This window comes from Oryctolagus cuniculus, chromosome 3, assembly GCF_964237555.1.
Source record: "Oryctolagus cuniculus chromosome 3, mOryCun1.1, whole genome shotgun sequence".
Taxonomy (NCBI): Eukaryota; Metazoa; Chordata; class Mammalia; order Lagomorpha; family Leporidae; genus Oryctolagus; species Oryctolagus cuniculus.
This window is the reverse complement of record NC_091434.1, coordinates 73,639,908-73,650,736: the sequence shown is the minus strand read 5'-3', so window position 1 is coordinate 73,650,736 and position 10,829 is coordinate 73,639,908. Positions and strand designations below refer to the sequence as shown.

General features: G+C 38.1%; 1 pseudogene; it reads left to right on the top strand.

Moving 5' to 3' along the window:
- Positions 1-424: 424 nt before the first annotated feature.
- Positions 425-1,081, top strand: LOC138848988 (small ribosomal subunit protein eS25 pseudogene; annotated as a pseudogene).
- The last annotated feature ends 9,748 nt before the right edge of the window (positions 1,082-10,829 follow it).

The window sequence follows — 10,829 nt, the reverse complement described above, 5'->3', positions numbered from 1 at the left end:
ACCACAATGCCCACTCCAAAGAGAAATAAATGTTCAGAAGCCCTTCTGTTTAAAATAACTGCTGCACAGTTAAAAATCTAGGAAGAATCTTTTACAAAGAGCAGTAAAATCTCCATAAGTAATGGCAAAACCTGAAGACAGATGTTTATAAACAAAACTGGGTGTGAAATATAAATGTTGAGGTTATCAGTTTTCTCAATTCATTTGTAATGGAAAGTGGCAAAGTATAAAGTGGAGAGGTGTAGCTTTCTTTAAAAATTGATTGTAGGGTGTTAGCGATGGCGGGGCCTCACAGCGTTTTCTGTTTCTCAGTGCCATCGCACTGAAAGTGCTTCCCAACTATCTGGCGTGCCTGTCCATCTAGGCCAGCGTTCAGGGCACTCGACTACGCCCATTGGCTGCTCGCATCAAGCTATGGGTCGGTGGGCGGGACCTCCACACGAGGTTCTGCCCCCTGCCCCGGAAGTACTCCCAGCGGGCAGAGGTTTCTGGGCTTGTTGGGCAGGGGCACTTTTCTTTTTGTCCAACATCTTGCAACATCTTGAGATGGTCCCTGCAGCTCTCCGCGGCTCATTATGCTGCCCAAGGACGACAAGAAGAAAAAAGATGCCAGAAAGTCGGCCAAGAAAGATAAGGACCCCGTGAACAAGTCTGGAGGCAAGACCAAAAAGAAGAAGTGGTCTAAAGGCAAAGTTCGGGACAAGCTCAAGAACCTGGTCTTGTTTGACAAAGCTACGTTCAACGAGCTCTGTAAGGAAGTTGCCAACTACAAGCTCATAACTCCGGCCGTGGTCTCTGAGAGACTGAAGATCCGCGGGTCCTGGCTAGGGCAGCCCTGCAGGAGCTCCTGAGTACAGGACTTAACACACTGGTTTCAAAGCACAGAGCTCAAGTGATTTACACCAGAAACACCAAGGGGGAGATGCCCCAGCTGCTGGTGAAGATGCGTGAGCAGGTCCAAAAATTGATTGTAAAATTTATCCAGCAAAATAACTTCCGGTATAGTGAAAACCAAACATTTTGAAGATAAGATTAATGCAAGTGAGCTTGTTAAAATGAACTATAGAATTCTAGACTTTAAAATGATATGGAACTGATAGGTACTCAGAGAATCCATGTGGTTCCGTGGGACATAATGAAATACCCAAATGATAACTAAGTTCAAATACAAACTAGGAAAGTGATAAACATATTAAAAATTTATTTCAAAAAGGTGAAATATTTAGCAATTCAAATGATGACAATTGCCCAACATTAGATGGATGAATGGATGGATGGATGAAGAAATTGATATACATAGACCCATAATTTATTCCTAAATAAAATAAGTTCTAGGTTGATTTGAATGTGAAAGATAAATACTATAATTTTGTATGTATAGCTTTATATATAATACATATAAATTCTAAGCATAGGGATTTTTTTTTTTTTTTGGACAGGCAGAGTTAGTGAGAGAGAGAGAGAGAGAGAGAAAGGTCTTCCTTCCGTTTGTTCACCCCCAAAATGGCCGCTACGGCTGGAGCTACGCCGATCCGAAGCCAGGAGCCAGGTGCCTCTTGTTGGTCTCCCATGCGGGTGCAGGGCCCAAGGACCTGGGTCATCCTCCACTGCCCTCCCGGGCCACAGCAGAGAGCTGGACTGGAAGAGGAGCAGCTGGGACCAGAACCCAGCGCCCATATGAGATGCCGGCGCCGCAGGTGGAGGATTAACCTAGTGAGGCACGGTGCCCGCCCCAACATAGGGATTTAAAAGTAATTTTTAGACTGAGAATTTACTCCATAAATTCAGTATCAAATCTGAGGATTGATAAAGATTTTCGATTAGTCACATGAAAAATGTAAAACATGTGCATTTATAACATAGTTTTAGAGGCTGTAAATGGAAGGAATAATGAATGAAAGGATTGTGGTAGCGAGAGGCATTTGACCTAGCAATTAAGATAGCAATTAGGATGCCACGTCCCACTTCAGAGTGCCTGGGTTCTGTCTTTGGCCTGGTTCCTGATTCTGGCTTCCTGCTAATGCACAACCATGAGGCAGCAGTAATGGTTCAAGTAGTGGGATTTCTGCTCTGGTTTCAATCGCCTGGCTGTTGTGTGCCTTGGGCAAGTGAACCAGCAGATGGAGCTTGCTTGCTCTCTCCCCCTCTCTCTCTCCTTCCCCCTCCCTCTCCTTTTGTTATAAATACATACATATGTATTTTTTAAAAAGATATTGTGGCATATTCCAAGTGTTATCCAGCCTTAAAGAGGGAAATCCTGTTATTTATAACAATATGGACGAGCCTGGCAGGCACTATGTTAAGTAGTGAAAGCCAGACACAGAAATACTGCATGATCTCACTTATACGTATATTCTCAAAAAGTCAAACTCATGCAAGCAGAGTAGACCTAATCGATGCCGTGGGTTGCAGGATTTGGGGTTTGTGGAGATGCAGGGCTCAAGGCTTGAGCTGCTCATCCACCACCCATCCCAAGAGTTCATTTTAAGTGTCCTCATCACAAAAAAATTAGTATGTGAGGTTACAAGTTAATTACCTTTGTATGTCAATTTCACATACACATATATGTTATACATTGTAAATTTATACAATTTTAATTGTTCATTAAAATAAATAAAAATTAAAAGTTGAGAAACCAACAGAGAAGATTAATATTAACAGGAGAATGCTGATATCTTTAATAGGAGTAACGTTAATATTTGCCAGTCCTGCGGTAGTTATTTATCACGTATCTGGCACTACTATGAGTGCTTCAGTGTGTCAGTTGAACTTAATCCTCCAGAGAGCTCCGTGTGGTAGGCAATTTATTACTCACTTTACAAGCAGTGAAACTGAATTATAAAAAGGCTTCTAGTTGCCCAAAGTTAGGCAGTTACTCAGTGGAGACATCTTTAGTAAGTGAGTTTGAATTGAGTATTCTGAGTTTGAATCCAGGTAGACTGGATTTGGGGGCTGTTCTTCCCATTTTGACCTATTCCTTTCAACTCTTTAGTTACATTAAGATAAGTGTTTATATAAAATAACAGATCCCCCACACACACTAAAAAATAGAAGCTTTAATTAAAAAAAAAAACTATAGGCAGGAAACCCTTGAAAAATATTAACTAATAATGATTATTATGGAACAAAAAAATAAAAGCTGAGTGAATATCTGATTTTTCAGACCAGTAATGATTTGGATGTTGATTAAATCCCTTGAGCACTTAGGTGTAGGAAAATCTACAGATGAGCACAGCATTTCTAGATGCCAATTTGGAGAACTGCATGGCAAAAATTTTAAATCACATACTTTCACCTAATAATTATTGCCCTGAAGAAACTATTAGACATGTATTAAAAAGGAATGTGAAATAGGATACATAGCAGAATGTTCTGTTAGCTCTTATTGATTGTGAATGTATTTTTCCCTGAAAATTTTCTTGTATTTTCTGAATTATTTGAAATCTGGGTGTAATTCTTATATTATCTGAAAAAAATACAGCTATATTTTTCTTGACAACATTGTGAATTAATTCAGATCTTTGCTATCTGAAAAGATTATTATTTAAAACTTTGAAGTAGAAAACCACATCATTAGGGATTTTTTAACAGAAAGAAATGTAGTGACTGTATAATGGTGTCTGACAAAATATAGGTATTCAATTTTTATATTTTTTACATTCAGTTAAAACCATTTTATTTACCACTTCCTAGGTTTCTCTTTTTAAAAAAATGTAAATGTATTTATTTTCATTTTATTTGAAAGAGAAGGACAAGGAGACAAAAAGAGGCTGGTTTAACCTCCAAATGCCTGCCATGGCCAGGCCTACACCAGACTGAAACCAGGAGGTTGGAACTCAATCCAGATCTCCCACATGGGTTACAGGATGTGTCATTGGATTCGATTAGCTAATATTTTGTTGAGGATTTTTGCATCTATGCTCACTAGGGATATTGATCTATAACTTTCTTTCCCTGTTGTATCTTTTTCTGGTTTAGGAACTATGGTGATGCAGGCTTCATAGAAGCAGTTTGTGAGGGTTCCCTCCCTTTTAGTTAATTTGAATAGCCTGGGAAGAATTGGAATTAGTTCTTCCTTAAATATCTGGTAGAATTCAGTAGTGAAGGCATCCGGTCCTGGGCTTTTCTTTGTTGGGAGAGTCTTTATTATTGATTCAACTCTGTCGTAGTTATTGCTCTGTTTAGGTTTTCTATGTCTTCATGACTGAAATTTGGTAGATTGTATGAGTTTAGGAATCTATCATTTTCTTGAAAGTTTCCCAATTTGTTGGTACACAGGTCTTTGTAGTAATTCCTTTTGACTTGTTTTGTTTCTGTGGTATCTGTTGTTACATTTTTTAATCTGATTTTGTTAAATTGGGTCTCTCTCTCTCTTCTAGGCCAATGGTGTATCAATTTTGTTTTGTTTTGTTTTCAAAAAACAGCTCTACATTTCTGTGATCTTTTGTAATTTTTCGTTTCAATTTTGTTTATTCTCTAATTTTAATTATTTCTTTCCTCCTAATAGTTTTGGGTTTCATTTGTTGTTGTTTTTCTAGGTCCTTGAGAAGCACTGACAGCTCACTTATTTGGTACCTTTCCAAGTTTTTTAGTTAGGGGTCAATTTCTATGAACTTCTCTCTTAACTACTTTTTCTGTATGACCTAAGTTTTGCTATGATATATTATTGTCTTCATTGGTTTCCAGAAATTTTTTTATTTCTATTTTTTGTTTCTTCTGTGACCCAATGTTCATTCAAGAGCATATTGTTCAGTTTCCATGTATTTTCATATGATAGAGATTCTTGAGTTGTTGATTTCCAACTTCTTATCATTGTGGTCAGAGAAGATACATGGTGTGATTTTGGTTTTTTGAATTTGCTGACTTGGTTTATAGCCTTGCATAAGGTCTGTCCTAGAGAAAGTTCCATCACTGATAGAATCATGTGTTTTCTGCAACTGTTGCACCCACTGCTTTTTGTATGACAATTATTGCTATAGTGGTTGTCAAAGAATTTTATTTCTTTATTTTTTTAAAGGAAAAGACAAAGAGAAGAGAGAGAAACACTCCATACAGCAAGAATTGTGCCAGACCTAAGATAGGGACCAACCCAATTCAGGTCTCCTATGTGGGTGGCAGAGACATAAGAACTTGAACCATAGTCTGTTGCCTCCAAGGGTGCAAATTAGCAGGAAGCTGGATCAGAAGTGAAGGAGTCAAGAGTGAAATCTAGCACTCTGATATAGGATGTGGGCATTTCAGACAGGGTTTTTACCTTGGCACCAAACACTTAGCACCAAATTATTTTCTAATCCCATTTTCCCTGGTAAATTTATTAATTGGCATTCTACCACAAGAAATAGCTTTTACTTCTGTTTGTTATTATCAGTATGCATTCCTAGATTTTTATTTTATTCTATGGATTATACTATATTTTTTTGATGCTTAATTTCTTCCACATTCCTACCTCTACCCTTTACTGGATGTATGACCTAGGGATAAATTACATAAACTCTCTTAACTCCAGAGTCTTCATCCAAATGGTAAAAATGTTCAATGTATATAGCACCTAATGTTGCCTCAAAATATCGCACCAATTTAGCATGATGACATGAGACAAAGAATTATCTCCAAACCTGGCTCATTGCTAAGCTTGGCAGTCTTCCATAATTACCACTGTTTGTCAAAGCTATTCCTACAGAAATGAAACTGTATGATTGGAAGTTAAGGTTAATCAGAGAGCTGATTTCTTACTCCCTCTCTCCATGGTGTATTCATTCATAGATTTAGTACAAAGCAGTGTTTGACTGCTACAGTACAGTGCTATATGCCTGGCCACAACTTTCTGAATAATTGTGAGAAATTTGGTCTTAGGTAGTTTTGTTCTGTCCTATTCTGTGTGTATTCCTTCTGTCCCAGTTATTAACAGTGATGATATTTGTTAGTTATAAGAAAAGCCTACTTCAAAGCAGAGGTCTGAGTGGTTCATTGCTGGGATAACAATGTTGTGCTACACTGTCATAGTCTGCAGATGGATGCCGTGGGCTCACCTTTCTGGGCTGTGTGTAGGATTGGTGAATGGTTTAAATCTTATGTAAGTGAATTTTTCCCATCTAATAAATTGTCAGTTGCGAGAACATTCTTGTGTAGTGAAAGTAGCTAATCCTTTAAGGGCCTATCAGTCAGTTAATAAGCTGTTCTTTAGTGGGGGACTGCAGTGGCCAGATGCAATGTTAGGGAGAGATATACAGTGGTGCTCAGACAGCATGCATGGTCTGTATCTCTATGGAGACTGCAGCTCTGTCAGAGTGATAGGAAACAAATAAGTACCTGACAAATCACATTAAGCTACTTTGTAAAAGCAAAAGGGGATGTTATGTTATTAACAGGAGGGGATTACTTTAAATTGGCGAGATAAGAAAACATCTCTGAAAAGTTTTGTTTGGGTTTTTTAGTGTTTTTTTTTCTATACAATAATTTGTTGAGTGTTTTTCAAAGTTCTAGAGCCTGGGAAGGTGAAGATCTAAGTGCAGACAGATTCCGCTCCCGGTGAGGGCACACTTCCTCGCTTTCAAACAGCCAGCCTCTCACTGGACCCTCATGTAGGGGAAGCGGGGACCACATGCTGGTGTCTCTTCCTAAAAGTAGGAGGCTTCTGTTGAGATCTCAAAAAACCAATGTGTGTATGTATGTGTTTGTGTGTATGTGTGTGCCTGTATGTTTGTGTGCACGAGAAAGAGAGAGAGAGATGAGGATTTAGGAAAGGAAGAGTAGAAAAACATTTCCGTCTTTTACAACAAAATGGATGCAACTGGAGACCATTATGTTTAGTGAAATAAGACAATCCCAAATAATCAGATATCATATATTTTCTGTGATATGTTAGAGTGAATACATATACAGAAAACACAGTATATAAGAATGAAAGTGACATCTTATAATTTGATTATTGTTTATAGCCCTTGGCTATATCCCTGTGGAACAGTGAGCATTCTACTTTTTACTTGTTGAACATTATGGTGAGTAGTGTATTGAGCCTGTCATTATAAAGTACATTGAAAGTATGTTACTACGAAAATTAATGGGGAAAAAAGGAACAGAGTGGGATCGAGGGAAGGATGGTGGGAAGGAAGCATGGTTATTTTCTTAGAATTGTGCCTATGAAATACATTAGAATACATCTTCTAAGAATTGTACCTATGAAATTGTACCTATGAAATACATGAAACTTTAAAAGGAAGAAAAGCATTCCAATGTGGAGGTAAAAATGTAAAACCATGTGTAAGAGCCTACAGGAGGCAAAACCTTGAAATGTACATAGAACTGATGATTAGTCCTGTGCTCCCCCACAGTAAGCAGCAAAGTGGCTGGAGAAGAGGCAGAGATATAGGCTGGAGCTGAGTTAATGTACATGGTTGTAGGCTATGCTAAGGATTTGGGGTTGTGTTTTCTGAGTGAGATACAGAATCACTAGTGGTTTTAGCAGACATCATATGATTCAAAGTATATTTTTAGCAGATAGCATGATTCAGAGTATATTTAATCTTCATCATTTATAGGTTCATATTTACTTATTTGCCCTCTTACTGAAGTTTATTTGTAACTCCAGAATCAATACTTATGGCACTTTCACAGCCACAGACCTGTGAAAAATTTGAGTCACTCAGTGTACACATTCCCAGCTGAACTAGAACAAGGTGACACTCTGTCCCTTCAGCTCTCACATTATAAACAAATGTCCCTTGTGGTGTGGGTTTTTTTTTAATTTTTGTATTTTATAAGTGATTTTACTGCTTAAAATGGCCTGCACCAGTAGTACTGTCATGCTGTGATGTTCCTGATTGTAGGAATGCTGTGATGCACCTTAGGGAGAAAGCAGCATGTGCTAATAAACTTGACCCAGACACCAGTTAGAGTTCTGTTTACCTTGAGTTTGTTGTTAAAAGGGCGGAGGGGCAGTTACCAGAGCACATTTTGTGGATTCTTTTCCTCAGCTTAGTATAGAAATAAAAAGCCAGGAAACAATTTGCAGAAAGGACGCAAAAAATTCTAGCAAAGTGACAGCAAAGCATCTAGTCCTAGAGGAGACCAGATGGAGTGCCTGAGCCAGACACAGGCTTCCAATAAGTGCCCAGGGTTTTTAAGGCACTGCTGTCTCTTCATTGGTTCATTCTATGGGGCTGCCCATTAGATGGGGGTTTCACATACAAAATGTTGATTGGCTTGGGGCCTCCCATGGAGATAGTGCGGGTCTCTTAGAGACACCTGATTCCTCTTTGGGCTCAGCCCCCCTCCTCTGCTAACTCTTGGTGGAAGATTGCAACTTACTGGAAGCTATGGTTAAAACCACAGGCTCATACATACTGAATAGGAGGCTGTTGTGGATAGAGGGCAGCAGATGAAAACAAGCTTTCCAGCCACAGCTTGTCTGCTTGCACAAAACTTGCAACCTGCTTGTTCAGGACATTGTACCTTTGTCTGAGGGGTTCACAGACCCCTAGTGCCACTGGCTGGCCTCATGAAGTGAGGTCTTTTTTAAGCCAAATGTAAAACAAGGGTAAATATTGATTGGTTGGTAAAAATACTGTGATCAAATTTTCATAAGGATTCAATCTATTTCCCATCAGAGAAGTTTAGATAAATATTTGCTAATACTGATACTTTACAGTGGTTTCATAAAAATGTAATTTCTGCAAATAATAAGAATAACTATGTATGTTTAGAAGATTACTATGGCGATAGTAATCGATGTGGACAAGAGTGGAAGCAGAAAATCCTAGTAAGATATTGTAGTCAAAAGAGTAGTAGATGAAGGTGGCCTGCATTCTTTTGTTTTGTTTTGTTTTGTTTTGTTTTTTAACTTTTATTTAATGAATATAAATTTCCAAAGTACAGCTTATGGATTACAGTGGCTCCCCCCCCCCATAACGTCCCTCCCACCCGCAACCCTCCCCTTTCCCACTCCCTCTCCCCTTCCATTCACATCAAGATTCATTTTCAATTCTCTTTCTATACAGAAGATCAGTTTAGTATATATTAAGTAAAGATTTCAACAGTTTGCACCCACATAGAAACACAAAGTGAAATATACTGTTTGAGTACTCGTTATAGCATTAAATCTCAATGCACAGCACATTAAGGACAGAGATCCTACATGAGGAGTAAGTGCACAGTGACTCCTGTTGTTGACTTTACAAATTGACACTCTTGTTTATGGCATCAGTAATCTCCCTATGCTCCAGTCATGAGTTTCCAAGGCTATGGAAGCCTTTTGAGTTCACCGACTCTTCTCTTATTTAGACAAGGTCATAATCAAAGTGGAAGTTCTCTCCTCCCTTCAGAGAAAGGTACCTCCTTCTCTGATGGCCTGTTCTTTCCGCTGGGATCTCACTCGCAGAGATCTTTCATTTAAGTCTTTTTTTTTTTTTTTTTTTTTTTTTTTGCCAGAGTGTCTGGGCTTTCCATGCCTGAAATACTCTCATGGGCTTTTCAGCTGGATCCGAATGCCTTAAGGGCTGATTCTGAGGCCAGAGTGCTGTTTAGGACATCCACCATTCTATGAGTCTGCTGTGTAACCCACTTCCCATGTTGGATCATTCTCTCCCTTTTTTGTTCTATCGGTTAGTATTTTCAGACACTAGTCTTGATTATGTGATCTCTTTGATTCTTAGTCCTATCATTATGATCAGTTGTGAACGGAAATTGATCACTTGGACTAATGAGATGCATTGGTACATGGAAGGTGGCCTGCATTCTGATTAGGGTGGATAGTAATATAAAGAGATGAATTTAAGAGAATAGGATGAACTGAAAATAAAGATTTAGGGTAAAGGTCCCTTGGGGCCCTTTCTGACTTCTGTAGGTGCCCAGAGTAATCATGATCCCACCTGCCCACTTCCTCTAGGAAATTCTCTGTGGTATAGATAACATATTATGACCAAGTCATATTTCTGCTTATTATTTAACTTGATGTATAAACAGGATTCTTTTTAAAACAAGTTCTCAAAGATTGGTGTTGATATTGACATTTTCTACAGACCATAATTGATTGTTATTTTTATTTAAAATAAATGTTTATATGATTTAGTATGACCTTCATTCATTTATTATTTTGGCATATATTTAATAAGCTTTCAGTGGTTAGAAATCATTCTGTGTCAGGAATTGTCTTCTTCACCAACTGGCAATACTGGTATTAATTAAGGTAGAAAATCTTTTTTTTTTTTTTCTATTACTTGGAGAGCTTCAGAAAGATATTCTATTCCCCTTGTATCATCAGGATGAAGAATGCTGTCTTTCCCATAGTAGAGGGTTTAGGATATTAAGGAAAATAGCTAATTCTTTCTGCAAATATGATATTTATGAAGTGATCATCATTTATATTTTAGTGAGTTATTTTCAATCAGTTTGTTTTTTTATTACATGATCAGGGTGATTTCTACAAAGAATGTAGTCATTGGTGAGTCTTTCTACCACTAATCATAAGACATTGTTTTTAGAAAAATCAAATAAAATCTGAGAGCTTTCAGTTACAAAGATAGAACTATTAAGGCAAAATATTATTTTAGCGAAGCACTGGATTTGGAAGTACATACATGAACAGAGATATAAACACACTGCAGCAGTTACATTGGTTGTTTAGACAAATTGAAACCCCTTTCTTCTCAGCAGCAGTTCAAGATAATGCACATAGTCTGTTTCTCACGTCCGTGTTCTTGGGAAAGACCGTTCCAAACCCCAGAGGTTTAAATATTACTTCAGCCAATGGTGATCATTTTAACTCCTCTACCAATGACTGACCTGGGGAAAAGTCATGAGATCCAACTCACTCTAAAGAACCCCAAGAGGCC